This window comes from Ptychodera flava, chromosome 2, assembly GCF_041260155.1.
Source record: "Ptychodera flava strain L36383 chromosome 2, AS_Pfla_20210202, whole genome shotgun sequence".
Classification (NCBI taxonomy): Eukaryota; Metazoa; Hemichordata; class Enteropneusta; family Ptychoderidae; genus Ptychodera; species Ptychodera flava.
The window spans coordinates 16,104,717-16,121,643 of NC_091929.1; the positions used below are offsets into that span (position 1 = coordinate 16,104,717).

At 39.0% G+C, this 16,927-nt stretch overlaps 1 protein-coding gene across 1 annotated transcript in view; it reads right to left on the minus strand.

Moving 5' to 3' along the window:
* The window catches only part of LOC139115819 (nucleoporin Nup37-like), a 600,123-nt gene that overhangs the window by 105,077 nt on the left and 478,119 nt on the right, over positions 1-16,927 (minus strand). The gene's annotated exons all lie outside the window — the stretch shown is intronic.

Below are 16,927 nucleotides of genomic sequence, written 5' to 3' on the forward strand. Positions count from 1 at the left end.
GATCACTTTTAAAAAGATATAGATCACTTTTTGCCCGGGCTTAGGCCTATATATCACTTTTAAAAAGATATAGATCACTTTTAAAAAGACACTGTCATGGCCGCCTGGTACAAACGTACGTCTCCTACACACGCGATTGTGCACCACCTTTGTTGAAGGTCGATTCCCTCCAAGGTTGTGCTGGCGTTCATGCTGAAGCTTGACAAAGCTTTGATTCAAAAAAATCAAAGTCAAAGGTTGCATTGCAATCTTGTACAAAGTTTGAATGAGCTTATTTTCGAAGGTTAAATACAACTTCAGCCTTAGAACCTTCGTCAAATGTTCAAAATGAACCTTTCGACAACCTTAGTTTTCCGAAAGGTTAGACAAGGTTACTTTCACAAGGTTAAATACAGCTTCAGCCTTAGAACCTTAGTCAAATGTTTACAATGAACCTTTCGACAACCATAGTTTTCTGAAAGGTTGGACAAAGGTTACCTTCAGAAGGTTAAATAAAGCTTCGCACCAGGAACATTTGTTGAAGATTGTGATTTGAACCTTCACTTCCGATAGCGTGAAGGTGTGTGTCGTGTGTCGTCAGCGCTGGTCATATACCATTGAAAAGAGGGGTGTCCGTATTACACCTTGAGGGATAAGCAAAAAAGAAGCGACCGAGAAATGCGAAACTACACTGAAAAGCGTGTTTTACAGGCGATTTCGCTTTTTGAGTAGAAAAATTGCTTCATCATAAAGTTCAATATCATATCATACATTATAATTCTAACGTTTATTTTCACTTGCACTTGACCGAGAATCTTTCTCAAAAGTGGTTTCGGCAACATTACCATCGTCCATCTTGAAATGAAAACGAGGTTATATACAAGAATTTGAATGTTGTTTTCGTGCCCGTCCTGGTAATCCGACTTGACAAACGATCTGGCAAACATAGTGGACTTCACTATAAGCATGGAGGTAGGAAGAGACGGAGATCTGACTGCTGAACATTTGCGAGGGCTCCGAAGAGGATTTTATCAAAAGACCAGAATGTTTTCCCGATCTTACACGATCTTCAAGGTAAGTTGCCACGCGCCACGTAATGTATGCAGACGACAAAATGTTTCAAATTACCTTCTGTGAATACTTTACGTCGAAAAAATGAAAATGAACGTTGTACCTGGCTAATCTTAAACAAATGGAGTAATTTCGTGAAAAATATATGGAAAATATCATGACCAACAAAACTAAAGTAGATCAGCAGCGGGCTTATCGATGATAGTTTGACAAAATCGCACCACGACGCGATGGTCACCAGATCTGCAGAAGGACGCCTTTATCAAAGTGGTTTTGTCTCCCTGAATGTTCTGACACGATCCATTACAGTCCCAGATTTTGTCACGGTCACTCCTGACCGCTGACCTAGCTACAGTATAGTAGTGGCTCGAGGTTTAGCTTGGTTATTTGGATCGGATGGCAAAATTTGGTTTTACCGTCCGACCCAAATACCCAGGCAAAACTAGCAGCTGCTCCTGACCGTGATTTTGTGTAATACGTGTTGTCTTCATCAGGTTGTAGCATCTAAATCTGAGAGATGTTCCTATTTGCCAACATTGCATATGCAGTGTTCCCTAAGTGCTAATGTCACAGTTTAAGTTTGCAACCCATGGGTGCAAAAGGGTAATTGACAGATTTTCTTTTTACAAATTTTTTTCAGTGAAAGTTCTTGAGGGAGGCTGTTATGCCAAATGTTTTGTTATTGGTCAATGGAAAAGAATGACTCTCCTCATAAATTGTCTATAAGTATTGAATCCTCTCAGTATGTTATTTGTATTCACAGTATTTTTTTTTGTATTTAATACACTTTATTAGGTTTTCTCAAAAGTGTACAAGGTAATATTAATGTACCAAGGTGTACTTATAAATATGTTTTTTATCAAATTCTCAACTTGGTCAAAGTATGCATTGATTTTCCACTTATGACCAGTGATCTAGTAAATATATAAATTTCCACTCATGAATCAGAAAGGTCTGCCTTCCATAAACATTAAAAGAAAAAAAATACAAGAATAAGTCAATTTATCTTGAACAGATCTTGAGAAATGTGTGGCTAGAGGGTGAAGTTAACATTTTGAAAAGTTTTTGTTTTTGTTTTTTGTTTTCTCTCCTCATCAATGCAGTCAATATATCAGGATTCCAAATCATGTTGTTCACGTAGTCATGTCAGTAAATGAATTCATGTTCAGGTGTAAAGTCCATTGTCAACAATAAAAAAATCACTGAAACACAAACTCCAAACTCTATATTGACAAAGTGCAGACAGAATTTTAAATTTGGTTTTCCATGACAATGTATGTGATGCAATGTAAAAATACTGGCAAATTGTCATCAATAGAATTACTTTGCTTGTCTTTTGTAGATCACTTATCTGAATAACAAGCCAGTGAAGGAAAATCACTGCCATCTACAGCCTGGAAAGGGTTTTGCAACCACATGTCTGCCATGCTGTATCAAATTACACACTACAAAACCATTGGGATCAGAACTGTTCCAGAGATTTAGAGCAACACATCTGTACCACAGTGATGGCATATACCACCCCGGATCCACAGCTTTAAAGCCTGAGAAGACTCCTGCAAAAAGTTTGTGAAACCAAAGTGTGGCTGTCGTGAAGCATGCGTGAAAAGTACACTTTTAACAATCCCATGAACACTGAATTTCCTGATTTTCACTTTATGACACATTTGCAGGAGAGTTTATTGCAACATCACAAGTTTGTACAATTACTCCTAGTGCTTCTAGACAACCTTGAAAACCTAGCTGCCTCTCATTGAAACAGCTCTTGGTAATTTTGTAGTTGGTAGTTGTCTCTAACCCTAGAAATTAAATGTGCCCAAAACAGAAAATGCTCCTATCTTAAATTTGAGCGGGGAATATTTAGACTGAGAAAATCTCATTCTCAGGAAAATTTAGTGATTTCAGCTAAACAGTAGACTTTCTGACACTTATTGCCAATATTTATCAAATGACATGTAATTCTGTCCCTATACTACAGACAATGAAAGAATTATTAACAGTGCATTGTAATTAGAGACATAGGTAATTAATTGTCAAAACAGTGTAGTATGTTGTGTCATTTAATATGCTCCTTTTTGTTGTTCAAGTTGATTTAAAGGAATTTATTAATATATGTTTTCACAAAAAATATGTTGTGTAGATGATGATATACAAGGGCTTACAATCACTTGAAAAGACAATGATTAATTGGTGTGACAAAAAGGCAATTTGATGTAACGGGCTGGTATGGCTCTGTAACTTTCAATGATTTTTCACTATTTTTGTCCTTAATAATGTCAACTGCAGTTTCTTTTTCTACTCCCTAAGCCATGCTGAGTTACACAGTGTCAAATTTGTAAATTCAACCTGTACATTGACAAACTGTGATATTAGTGTTGACAAATTAAGTGAACACTGGTCTGGATAAGGGTTAAAATGCAAACAATAACTGTGTAGTTTACAAATTCATGTATTGACCCTGTGTTGACGAGCTAAGTAATTGTTTCAATATGCTTCCAGGAGTTACACAAGAACTTATAACTGACATTCAAAACAAAAAAATGAAAAAATCATCAAACTCAGTGGTCCTTGTGATTCTTGAACAAAAAAAAATGTAAAACACACATTGGCAAACACAGTTAACAGAAGACCAGTGTGAAGAAAAAGACTTATTAAGTATTTCAGAAGGAAAGAAAAGAGAAATAAAAATAAAACTTTGGGAAAATGTACTTAAAAGCAATAAGTCACATGATTGCATAATACTTACCTGATATAAATTACAGCAGATGTAACCTTAACTTTTGATGATTTTTACAGTAATTTTGTTCTGCCTTACAATTAGATTTTCTAGTTCTACCACATACAGCATGAATTGCCAAAATGAATGACTGATATTAAATTTCTGAACAGAACTTGTATAAATGTATTGTGCTTTGCTATTGTTGAGGATTGAATTTCACTCTATTGTCAACGATATTGTAAGCTATATACACTGTACCTGTAGGTTATGTTGAAAAGCCAAGCACTGGGCATTTCATCATGATGTATCATCTACAGAACAAGAAAGTGAAACTGTAATAAGTTAGTACAAAATTACTTTAAAAATCATCAAACGTTACCGCTACTGTACCTTAAAAGTAGACTTGGTTCAAGTCTGTGATTTGTGAATGTTTGAGTGGAGTGAACGCAATGATTTGTATTTTGCTTTCATGTGAAATGCGCGCGTGAGTGGACGCGATGAGTAGGGTGAACGCGATGAGTGGAGTGAACGCTATCCAGCGGAGTTTCACCCGGAATCACGTGAATCAATTTACGTGAATCCGGCAGAAACTAACTCACTACTGCGCAGACTCAAACGTGATGCATTCAATCGCTTAGTCTGGTTCCCTGACCCATTTCCCCAGTAGAGGGCGTGGGGAAATATAGGGTCAGGTACCGGCTAATGTAAACATGGACGCTATTGGGTTAAAATAAAACAAGCTGTGATTGGATGAAAGTAACACTTGTAATTTTTTCTCATGTTTCTTGGGTTTCGCACTTTCAGGCTCACTTGACACCAACTTCTTGTTTGTACCACAAAGCCGTGGAGGTAGAAAGAAAGACTTTTTACCTCCATGATTTAGCCACTGTGATTTAGCACACCTCTTGATACTTTTAGAACGTCGACATGATGCCTGGCATTTTTCACGAAATTCGGACACCATTCTATCCATCGAAATCAATCGTCGTTTACAGTTCCAACAAAGTTTGCTTTGAATTAGCTGTAATATCGCAGCTTGTGGCGTGTATCGAACGTGCTCTGGTCATTGGGGTCACGCCACAGTCGGCGATGACCTCGATGACCCTAGCGCGTTCGATACACGTACTGCTGCGATCACAGCCAGCCTTCAATCACCTCTATTTCCCCGTACTTCTGGATTAATCCTTTCAGTTTATTTTTCCCGTCTCGTGTGCCAATGTTTTTGGTTCGGATACCAGTGTTCGAACATAATTCTGATCCAGTCGAATTTTGACCGGCGTTTTCATGGTAGCAGCCATTTTTGTTGTAGCATGTTCTGTCAGGTGACTAACCTCCGCCATCTTGAACAAAATTCTGTTCAAGATGGCTACCCGGTACCTGACCCTATATTTCCCCACGCCCTCTACCGGGGAAATGGGTCAGGGAACCAGACTATCAATCGCTGGGAAAACCTGGCGTGAGCTGCCAAATTCCGGATAGGTTTGTACGAAATAGGAGAGACACAAGAGAAACTATTATTAATGATTTTATTTTTTTTAAATTCACCGACTTGAACCAAGTCTACCTCAAAAGGAATAAACCTTCAGATAATATTGGCAGCACAAAGCTTCGAGAAAGGTTGCATATGACAACATCGGTCAAAGGTCAGAAGGTCAATGATTCATTGAAGGTTGGAAGGTCAAAGCTTCAACAATGGTTGATACGCTAAAGCTTCGAACAAGATCAGGAAATCAAAGCTGCAGATAAGGTCGGTAAGTTGAAGATTTACCAGAGGTCAGAAAGAGGAAGCTTCGAAAGAGGTTGGTATGTTGTAGCTTCGACAAAGGTCAGGAGGTCAAAGATTCATCAAAGCTGGGCAGTAAAGCTTTCCCGAAGGTTGGTTCATCAAAGCTTCAACAAATAGGCAAACCTTGCTTGAAGGTTAAAATCACAAATCTAAATAATCATGGTACGCAAATTCCTATGTGAAGCTTGGGAATGAAGCTTCGCCTGAGCTTTGAACAAGCTTTGCCAAAGGTGTCGATCGCGTGTGTAGGTGATGAAAAGACCCCTAGCCTTGTGAAAATAGAGGGGCTCGGACACTCTGTGGAAGCTCTATTTCGGTCACTTTGGTAATTGCGGACCCCTAGCCTTGTGAAAATAGAGGGGCTCGGACACTCTGTGCATGGAGCCTGCTGTATACGAGTGTTTTTTTTTTGCGGAGCAGCACAACTTCGAGCCGAACAAGAAATGTAGGAATGTGGCACATAGGTTATTTGCTTCAGAAGTTGAAAAACTTGGGAAAGTAGCACACTACCTGCCCCTGACTTGATGAAGATAAATCCTATGGCTACCTTTGGAGCTTATTCACAGCAGGGTAGTGATGTACACCGTACGTATGTACGGCAGTCACATTGGATACGAGCGAGTCTTCCCGACTTTGCTGCAAATAAAAGGGAACAATTGACATTCTTTGCAGTCAGCATGGACGATAAGATGTCAAGGGATAATGTGGTAAGTTCATTTGCTATATATTTCATTACTTTTCATTTTCTTCGATCTAATACATCATGTATTTTTTGTTCTATGTTGATATGCAGTATCGACCCGACCTGGCGTCGTCTGTCAAACAAGTTGGGAGGGGGCGCCGGGGCATGTACATTCACGATTTCAACAGTTGTATTGATATATTATCATTCTGCAACATTCGATAAAGAAGTAGGTAGTATGAGAAATGTGAAATTTTGCCTTTAAAATGTAAACTAACGGAGCGATGCCGTACTGTACCGCACTGTCCAGTGTACGCGGCGGTAGCGCCATGCCACGAGGCATGCAGTACAGTGCATGTTGTCCGTCAACACGTTACACTTAGCGACGAATACGAGTTTGAAGGAAGAGGTTGGAAAACAGTGTTTAATTTTTTAGTAATGTTTATAATGTTTCAAGTTCATTAGATCAAATCTATCAATTTTTAAAGAGAACTGACATATCCATTACGGTAGTCGATAGAATAACATGCAAGTGCTAGGAGTAATGCGCCAGTCAATGTAAACCCCCACCCCCCCACTCGGGCGATACGGGATTAATGTGGGGGATTAGATCATGTTTGCCATGAAACTGTGCCCGAGGGGGTGGGGCAATTGCCTCATTTTGATCCCCCTATTCCTTTGGCTGACAGGCTCAGAAAACGTGCGCAAAAACTACGCATGCGCACGTATGTTGTTGTTCACAGCGGCAGCATGGCGGAAGGTGGCTATGCAGGCCATGAGGGCCGGTACGCAGCTTTTATGCAGGCTATTGACGAACGCGATGCAGCAGTATTTAGAGGTGTGTATGACTATATTTGTGATTGCTGGCTGAAATATCGATAACCAAATAAATGATTTTCATCCGCTATGTATTCTCATTTCTTGGAAAGTTGAACATACCATACGTTAAATTTCCCGCAACATTTTTCCACGTGAGCGTGACATTTCGGACGTTCAGGATGTGTCATCGACATGATCTAGCACTAAAAAGACATCTGGGTCACCTCTTGTTTTTGATAAAACTTAAATTGCTCGTGTATTTGGAAATATGTTCGGTCACGACGGGATTCCCTTTTATGGCACTAGATGTCCGCCAAATGTATTTTCACTTCTACTGCCTCGCAATGGTTTGTTGTGTGAGACACCGTGACGTCATCGGTCCACAAGCGAGTCAACATCTTTTGTCTACTTTTTATGATAAAAAAATACATGTCGGTCTTATTTAATTTTTTGGTTGGTTTTGATCTATTGACTGTATGGTATATACAAGTCAAGAATACAAATGTTTACAATATTTTACTTTACAACAGAAGGAACCTGCTGAAAGAACCTGCTGTGTAAGTCATTTTTCTCATAAAGTAATGATTGGTGGTGGGCATTTTCTTCACGCATGACTACTAAAAGTTGTTTCAAACCTCTCCAGACTTTATGTGTAGCAATGTAGAACTGTAGTTTGTGTAGTGTCTTGTATAGTTTTATTAGCTAACGGTCGATGGTGATTGGTATTTTCATTAACACATCGATGTCTTGTGCACGAGCATTGTAACCCTTTGGCTGTCATAATGTTTGCAGTTAATATATTGGTAATTTTCTCAAAATTGAAACAAATTGGAAAAAGTACCATAAAATTTATTTAACAAAATAGAGAATGCAAGTTTTTACTCATTTACAACTTATAAAATGTCTGAAAATTTGACAAAGTCGGCTGTCAACGGGTTCAAATATGCAGTAAAATAGAGCTACATGTATGTAGTGTTCCTGATAGTGCATAGATTCCGCATAACAAAGCAAGTACCTGACCTATTTGCTGTGGTATAGAATGATATATGTTCTAGCTATGTACACCAGTACACAACTATTCTGAAGATTCTATATCTCCAGTGTACATTTATTTTTACAAGCAAACAATGAACATTTCATAATTATGACTGATATTTGTGTGCTGGTACTGGTAAGGCTAAAAAAAGAAAAAAATTATTTCTGGTCTTTGACATGTGGCAAAAATGATGCGGCGATGCATTTTTTAATGGAATTTTATACATTTTTCCAAAAAGGGCAAATGGAAAAAGGAAAAAAAGGTCCATGCGTACATATTTAAGTAATGCTGGTGATGACCAAAAACAATTTTTTGGGGGACCCTAATGCCTGTATTCCCCATACATGTAGCTTGGGAGGATGACAGTACAATAGATTAGACAAGTTCTCAATTTTGATATTTTTCAGAAAATGAAATGGATGATAAGGCAACAGCAATGTTAACCAGCACTGACCTGAAGGATTTCTTCCCAAAAGCAGGACCACGTCTCAGAGTACTGCGTACCCTGAGACTCTACTATCCCGATCCAGATGCTGAGGTATTCTAACATAATTAGTCTGTACACTACATTTTTGGGTGCTCTCGCTGTGCCTGAATCATATTTCTTGGCATCAACTTTTTTAATAGTATTACATGTATGCATTTGTAACCTTACAATGTAGCAGTTAAAGGTATAATATCACCTATTTGAATTTAGCCACAATTTAATACCAAGGAAAGTCGAAGATCTAGCCAAAGATCTAGCCAATCACAGATTTTAAGCAGGTGGCCACTTTAAAAACAGCACCCTCACATGGCCATTTTGAATACAAAGGAAGTTTTTTTAACCAAATATACGCATATGTAGATTACAGGTGACTGTATACCTTAAATTTATACATTAGCATGCAATACTTTGATCTCTGGCATTCAAAGAAACTGCAGTCATGTGGTATTTTAAATTTGTTGTATTTTTTATGAACGTTTGTAGTCACATTGGTACATCTTGAATTTTTGTAGATATACAAAGAGCTACAGATTTTTTGTTATCGTTATTGCAGAAAGAGCCTTGTGATCAAACAGTTACAGGGAGTACAGGCACTAACAGTAGCACTACACAACTCCGTGATTCATCAAAGGCAGAACAGATATTGCCTGCTAGATCTGGACAGTTAACTATAAAGACCGTCACACAGTTGGGACCAGAGTTACTGGCGAGCAAATAAACATAGTTCAGTATAGTTTATGGTGAAACAGTTATGGTTCAGAAGTGAAATCATAGCCTGTTTCTGATAATCTGCTATCAGTGACATACGATCCTTTTTTGTCTACATCCCATCGCTGCTGACATTTTAAGGAATTTCGGAATTTTTTAGTGATTAATTGTGAAATATCCATTTTATGGTTTAAAGTGTCATTACTTGAAAACTTCTCTCCTACGAGTACTATCATTTTAGGGGTGACGTGTTAGTGTATTGTATAACTCTGCCCGGTCATATAACAAAAGTGCTATTATGTGTGATTAAAATAAGTCTAAATGCCTCATTTTCTTATCTTTATTGTAGATCCAGTCAGGAGTTGAACCAAAAATGACCTCGGTAGAAATTGATACAGACAGACTTCGCATTGAAAGCCGCCTGTATGGGAGAGATTGCAAATCAACTGATGCACTGAAACCGTATCATAAGGCAATGAATGAAGCTGCATTTGAACTGTGCGTAAAAGATTGCAGTCTTCTTAAAAACCGAGGAAGATTGATTGAGATGGCACGTCAGAAAGTCCACGCTAATGGGTACATCTATGCAAAAAGAAAATCCCGATCAACAGCACTGAATCCTGATTCATCTCCAGACTTGCCAGAAAAACGGATTCATCTGTCCACAAGTCTTCGACGCAAACGAATACAAGAAGTGCAGACAGACTTGGAGGAATTGGATAAGCAGATAAAATATACCGAAAAATCAAGAGAAAAGTTTGTCAATGTTAGACAGTATCAAGCTGCAGCAGGTATCTGTGATGAAATTGGTGCATTGCGAAAAAAAAAAAGAAACCTGACAGATGAACTCACATTTCTGCAGAAAAAAGAAGCAAAATCAAATGCTCACCAAAAAAAGAAAGTTTCAAAACATGCAGTCAGTGACACTCAATCCGTATTAGACAGATTCCTGAATACAAAACCAACCCACACCACCAGTACTGTTGTTAACCAACAGGAAGGCCAGGACCACACCACTTGTGTATCTCAGAATCCAAGCACTGTTACCACCACCACTGGGGTCAGCCTACAGGAACACACCACCACCACCACTGGGGTCAGCCTACAGGAACACACCACCAACACCACTGGGGTCAGCCTACAGGAACACACCACCACCACTGGGGTCAGCCTACAGAAACAAACCAGCACTGGAGTCAGCCAGCAGGCTCACACCACCATCACCATTGGGGTCAGCCTACCAGTACAAGAACAAACCAGCACTGGGGTCAGCCAGCAGGCACATGCCACTGATACAAGCTCTATCACCACTGCCACTGGGGAACACCAGGAACACACCGCTAGTACTACATGTGCTATGACCACTGCCACCACAAGCATTGAGACTAACCCTTTTTTATAGACCCTCCCAGTTCCATATCTAAAAAATATGCTGAATATCAATCTTTCAAGTCATCAGGAATTGGGAGTAAGTACAAACTTGCAGCAGGAGTATATGTGTCCTCTTGTCCTGATATGACTTTAGATGAATTTATTGCTGTCAGAAAACTGTACTGCCAACATCACCATACTTCAGTTTGCTGTGACTGTGGTTCTTTCATTCAGTTAGCAAGTGACATTCGCACAAACCTATGTGTTCCTCTGAGCACTGTCTACAGGAAATACTTCAAACCTGGATATAAGAATGATATAGCAGTTCGAAAGCTTATGCAGCTACCATTGGCCATTCTGAACTTACAACTTGGATCAGCAGGTACTCAGATGCTGTACTGTTTTGGAAAGGTTTCAGGTGTTGACTACATTAAATACACAGCGCTTATACAGAAAATCTTCCCTGCAACTTCGGCTACGACAGGCCTGTCACGTAAAACATTGACTGAATTGTGTGAGTTGGCAAGTGGGGAAAAAGATAAACTTCTTATTAAATATGCAGCTTGCAAAGGCCAAAACATTTCCCACACAAAAGCCAAATCAATGTATGGTTTCACAGACTTTAAAATACAGGAATGCAGCATTATGAATGCTATAGAAGAGTTGCATGAAATGAAGCAGGCTGTGACAGAGATATCAAATATACAAGATAGAGTTATACTAAGAGGTTTTGGTTTTGATGCTGGTTCATCGTCAGAAAGTGAACAAACTTCTGAATCTGACACTGACACTTCCCATGTTGACTGGATTTCTGATGATGAACCACAACAGATGTCTAAATCGATGTCAGAAAATGAAATTAGCTCACACTCCAACCTAGAAAGTGAAACTGAACACCATTCTGATAATGCAAATAGACACATTCATTCAGAATCAGCTCTTCTGCAAAGACGGATTGACCCAGATATTCAGCAAAAGAGTCAGCTTGGAGCACCACAGTTGACACATGATTCTGCTCTATCTATGCTTCGGAGGATGACCTAAACTGGTTCTCTTTTGTTTCAAATTTGACCATTGTTTTATCTGCTTACACTCAAGAAGCAATCTCTCAGTTCTTAGTAGATTGTGGGAATGAATTACCATTCCTTGACTTGACTGACTCAGAAGAACAAAAGATTGAGCAGTCTCGCCAGGCCTACTTGAAAGTATGCGGCAACAAGAACATCTGAATGAGGAACTTATTGATTCAGAATCTGATAACCCTGATGACTTGATCAAGAATGATCTTTTGAGTAATATTAAAAAATACCGTCAACGACGCTGTACCTTCTCTAATGTGTGGCCAGGTCAGGTAATTGGTTGTTGGCATGGAGTTGTTGGTAAATAGTTGATGATGTAGGGGCATGAGGTGGGATATGGACCCAAAGAACCCAAAAGATGATTAAATATATCAATCAAAAAAATTCTAAGCCACAGTATAAACTGCCTAAAGATAGTTCAATGTGGAAAAAAGTTAAATAATCAGAAATAAGAATTAACAGTCCAAAATAGTAATGACGCACTTCCCTACTGACCTGAGCGCATGTGAAATACACAACGTGGCATCTATAAATTAAATGTACCGGTATACCAAGTGATCATTTTAAGTCACTTTTAACTTTAACAAAGAGTCCTGTGGAAATGATGAAAAACGCTTATCTGGTCTTGTGTTTGTAAAACCTCATGGCTGATAATTGTCATAGTATTGAAAAAAAATTGAAAGTGAAGAAATTACTGTTTTTGATAGGCATATTTTCCTTGAAATATATGACAGTGTAAAGAATATATGCTAAAAGTGAGTAAATTTGTTCAATCATCTTGTGCAGTGCAAAATTTATAAAATGACTGAAAAATAAAAAAAATTGGCAGAATTACAGTCTTTGTGATGTAAAATTATGGGTTGACATCACGATAATTGTTAATCTGTTCGAAGTACTACTATACTATAATTTAAAAAAGAAAAGTTCATGCAGAAACGGTAACATATATTGTCAGCAATGTAGTGTTAATTTTGACTTTACATCAAAATATGTCTTTGCTGGATACCAAATATATAGGGCGAAATATTAAAATCAGCCATGTTCAGCAAAATCCACACAACAGCATTGATCCTTTTCTAATTTGCTTATGTTATACTTGTATGACAGTCAGTACAATATGGAACTTGAACACAACACAGTGAATAAGTATGCTGTAACTGAAATGGTGTGGCTGCATCCACATGCAGCAATAGGAGTGCCTTTGTCTCTCACCCCTCATTTCCAACCTCTCCAATCCCTGAAAAAATAGTTTGGTCTTATATTTATAATGTTAATAATTTCTGTATTTGTTAAAATGTGCGAATCTCAAAAATTTTTGATCATAAACATTTTCATTTTTTATAGCTGACCAGTCAGTTAACCTGTTTTTTTTTGAATATTTGCGCATTTTTCCTCAGTTTTTGACATTTTCAGAATACCTTCTTATTCAACTTTGTCATTTTCTAAAAGTTAAAATGCTCCTTTGTGTGGTCGACATATCAAGCTTTCCACAAGCATCAAATGTGGTACTTCATATAGGAAGGTCTGCCTCTAGAGGGCGGGCATCATGAACAGTGTTTGTTAATTATTTCCTCCACATAAACTTCTGATTGTACTGTAAACATTGAACATAGCCGACGTCCGATTTTCCTGTCTAAAACTTTCACTCATTTTCTTTCATATGACTCTGAAACTCCAGGAAACGATTGGGAAGAAAGAGTTATCTTGAAATATTGAGATACTCGCCAATATTTTCAAAATTAAATGAGAAAAAATGCAAGGAAAATGCCGACTGCAACAGGCCCATATCACGTGAGGCCATGAGGGGATATCCACGCAACTCAGTACCAAACACTAGCGCACACAGAGTGAGCAAACACAAAGTGAGTACCCCTCAGTAGTCTGTAATAGATTGTAGTCAACTAAAGAAACCTTGGAGAAAGGCTTAACACTGGCTATGCCGCTAAGTCCCATTTGATTTTTGTCACATCTCAAAATCGTCTCCTACACCTCAACCTGAACCATGAACATCCCCACCAGTTTATGATATGACCCATCACAATGGCATGACGTCAACGGATCTTGACAGACGGAAGTATTGACAGACGGAAGTAGTTGACACCAGCATACTGGTTTTCAACTCTAATACCTTCTCTGTCTATAAATAGACACGAGAAGGTAAAAACAACGTCAAATAGCAAAAAGGAGAAAAAGGAGAATGCTTATCAAACTCAAAACAGAAAGGAGACTCCTTCAGCGTAAAATACCAGCAAAAGTTTCAAAAATCCTCCATCGTTTTCCAAATATAGGAAAAGATATTGAACAGTTTGTGTCATCACATAGGGTGGGTGCTGATGCCTGGAGACGAACAGGAGTGTTGACATTTACCTATGCTGGAAACAGTGTGCATGGACAAAAGGTTTCCTATGGTAGAATCCAGAACCATTTACAACAGTTGTACAACACAAAAATCTCCTATGGTACTGTGGTGCAGCTGTGTACTGTACGAAACAAGCGAAGGTTATCTGCAAAGCGTTACAAAGGGGTTGCCCGCATTACTTGCCGTAAAGCTCGGAAAGGTTTTACTGTTCGTCTCAACCCAGATGCACACTGGAGTTGCTGCTTTTACAAAGGGCTGGACTATTTGCAATTGAAAGACGGTAAAGACAAAGTTTGTTTGAACCGGGATGATGCAGCAGGTTTTAGGCTTGACACAACATATACTCACAAGCAACACAAAAGTATTGTTGAGAGCAACAACCCTGAGCTGACTACCCGTACGGATTATGTAAACAAGTACACATCACTGCTTCAAGTGTCTTCCTACCTTTTTCTTGGCACCAGCACCACTCCCCAGGAAAGCATTGGTATAGTGAAACCCCATGTACTGTATGATAAGTCCCCTGCTCAACATATGGCTGACCTAAACATGCTTCAGAAAATGCCGGAGTACTGTGATGTTTTTAAACAGCATGATAGTTCTAATATAAGTGATAAAAAAATATGGTGTGTTCGTGTTGATGGAGCTGGGGATGAGGGACCTTCACATGCAGAAGTACAATTCCTTTGGACAGAAAAACATTTTCTAGAGGGTCATCAGTTAACGATTGTAACGACACGACATTCTGGAGGTTCCTATCTCAACAAAGTAGAACTGATGAATGGTTGTTTGGCAGTTGCTCACTCAAACCTGTTCATACCTTCAACGCTTGGCGGTCCAGTCCAGACTGAGAATGGACTTGATCAAGACCAACTCCTAAAAAACCTAGATCTTGCGGCGGATGTATACATAGGTAAAGTTACAGGAGCTCCATGTGGGGAAAGTAACATAAAGCTTCACAAAGGGTGCAAGGATAACCAGCTGCAACAGCGCAGACAAGCATTAAACACATATCTCCATGGGAAGAAAAAGGAAAAGGCTACTCTCAGGTCTGAAATCCAGAGCAGTTTGAATATTTTGAGAAAATTATGAGGATGTACAGTAGAAACAGCAATAAGTCTAACTTGCCATTTCCTGATGAACATATGCTTTTTCTGAAGCCATGTATGATTGAGGGTTGCCCACATCCAGTATGCATGGGAGACACAGAAGCAGCTTCCAGATGGTTTGATGAAGGACCAGAAATCACATATATTCCCTTACCCATAAAGGACCCAGAAAGACCATGGGGTAGTACGTGTAGTACCTGCACTGATGTTTGTAGTGGACATTACTTGCCACCGGACAGAGCATATGATGTTTGGAAGTGTCAGGGTAATTCCATACAAGTTTGCCAACCCCCATCAGAGGTGATTAGATTGGCGTTTGAAACGTCCACAAAAGAACATACAGAGTTGATCAATGATCCACAAAAGGTGAGACAATTGGCAGAAAAAACACTGTTAACAGCAAGTGACGTGGTAATGTGGCTGCAACATTTAACAGATATACGGAATAGAAGAATTAAAGGAGCAAAGAAAGCGGCTGTAACAAGAAAAACTAAAAAACAGGAGGAAATATCGTGCATGTGTGGTAGACCTGATCATGAACAGAACATGGTGCAGTGTGAAGGTGACTGTTCAATGTGGTACCATTACAGTTGTGCTGGTTTATCGGATGTTCCCAGTGGTACATGGATATGCGAGTTGTGTAGCCAACAGGAATTTTATGAAAGCTCAAGTGATGATGAAACAATCTGTGTGTGTGGCAAACCAAATTCATTTGAAAGGATGATTGGCTGTGATTGCCCGGATTGCCCAGTTGGTTGGTATCATTTTTCTTGTGCCAGCATAACTAAGCCTCCCAGAGGGAAGTGGTTTTGTCAAACTTGCAAAAAGTAACCTGGAAAAAAGAAACAAGTTAAACATATGTCATGCAACACTGATTTTTCAGTGATAATCTTTCTTGTGTCCATAAACTACAGTTTGACTACCATTTGCATCCTGGATTCAAAATGATTATCATTGAAGGTGTATCTCATCCTTCAGCGTAGTGGTATGTAGTGACGAGGCAAGTTTTATGTTACTTCTGCCTTTGTTCAAAGTGAACAAAGTGAATCAAAGTGAATATGTACTGCGTTCCACATTTTCAACATATTATGTCTGCGTTTTGTTCTATTTCCAGACGTTAAAGTGAGGATAAGTTTTATCAAATTTGTTCATGATGACCCATATATCTAGGGGAACTTCTGTTTTATCAGTGTGATCATTCTGATCATCTGCGTTTTGTTACCTCGCGTGCGCATGCGCGCAGCGAGGTTATGTCGCAGCGATGTCTGTCTGTGTGTCGTGTCTGTCTGTTGGTCCATTTTCTCAAAAACGGCTGAACGTATTTCAGTCAAATTTGGTAGACATCTTCAGAATTCAAATGGCTAGAACTGAAAAGGTTTTGGTGGGCGTGGCTTGGATATTAATGAAGTTATGAAAGTTTTAATTTTTCTGTTACGCCGCGTATGACAAGTGAAAACAATCGACTGTTTGAGGGCGCTGTGAAATGTGCTTGTCCAGGTTGGCTACAGCTGGATAGCTCTGGTTTCAACCACGGTCCCTCCGTGTTTCAACCTCGTATTGAACATTAAAAATATGATATTTTATTACTCATTCAACTCACTATTCAAGATAAAATATCGTTTAGCAAATTAGCTTCATCCTTGGTAATTGATTGTTTCCCTCGCTGCTCGATCGCCAGAAATGAGTACATACGTTCTTAGCCCTGCGTACGATGCTGTGTGT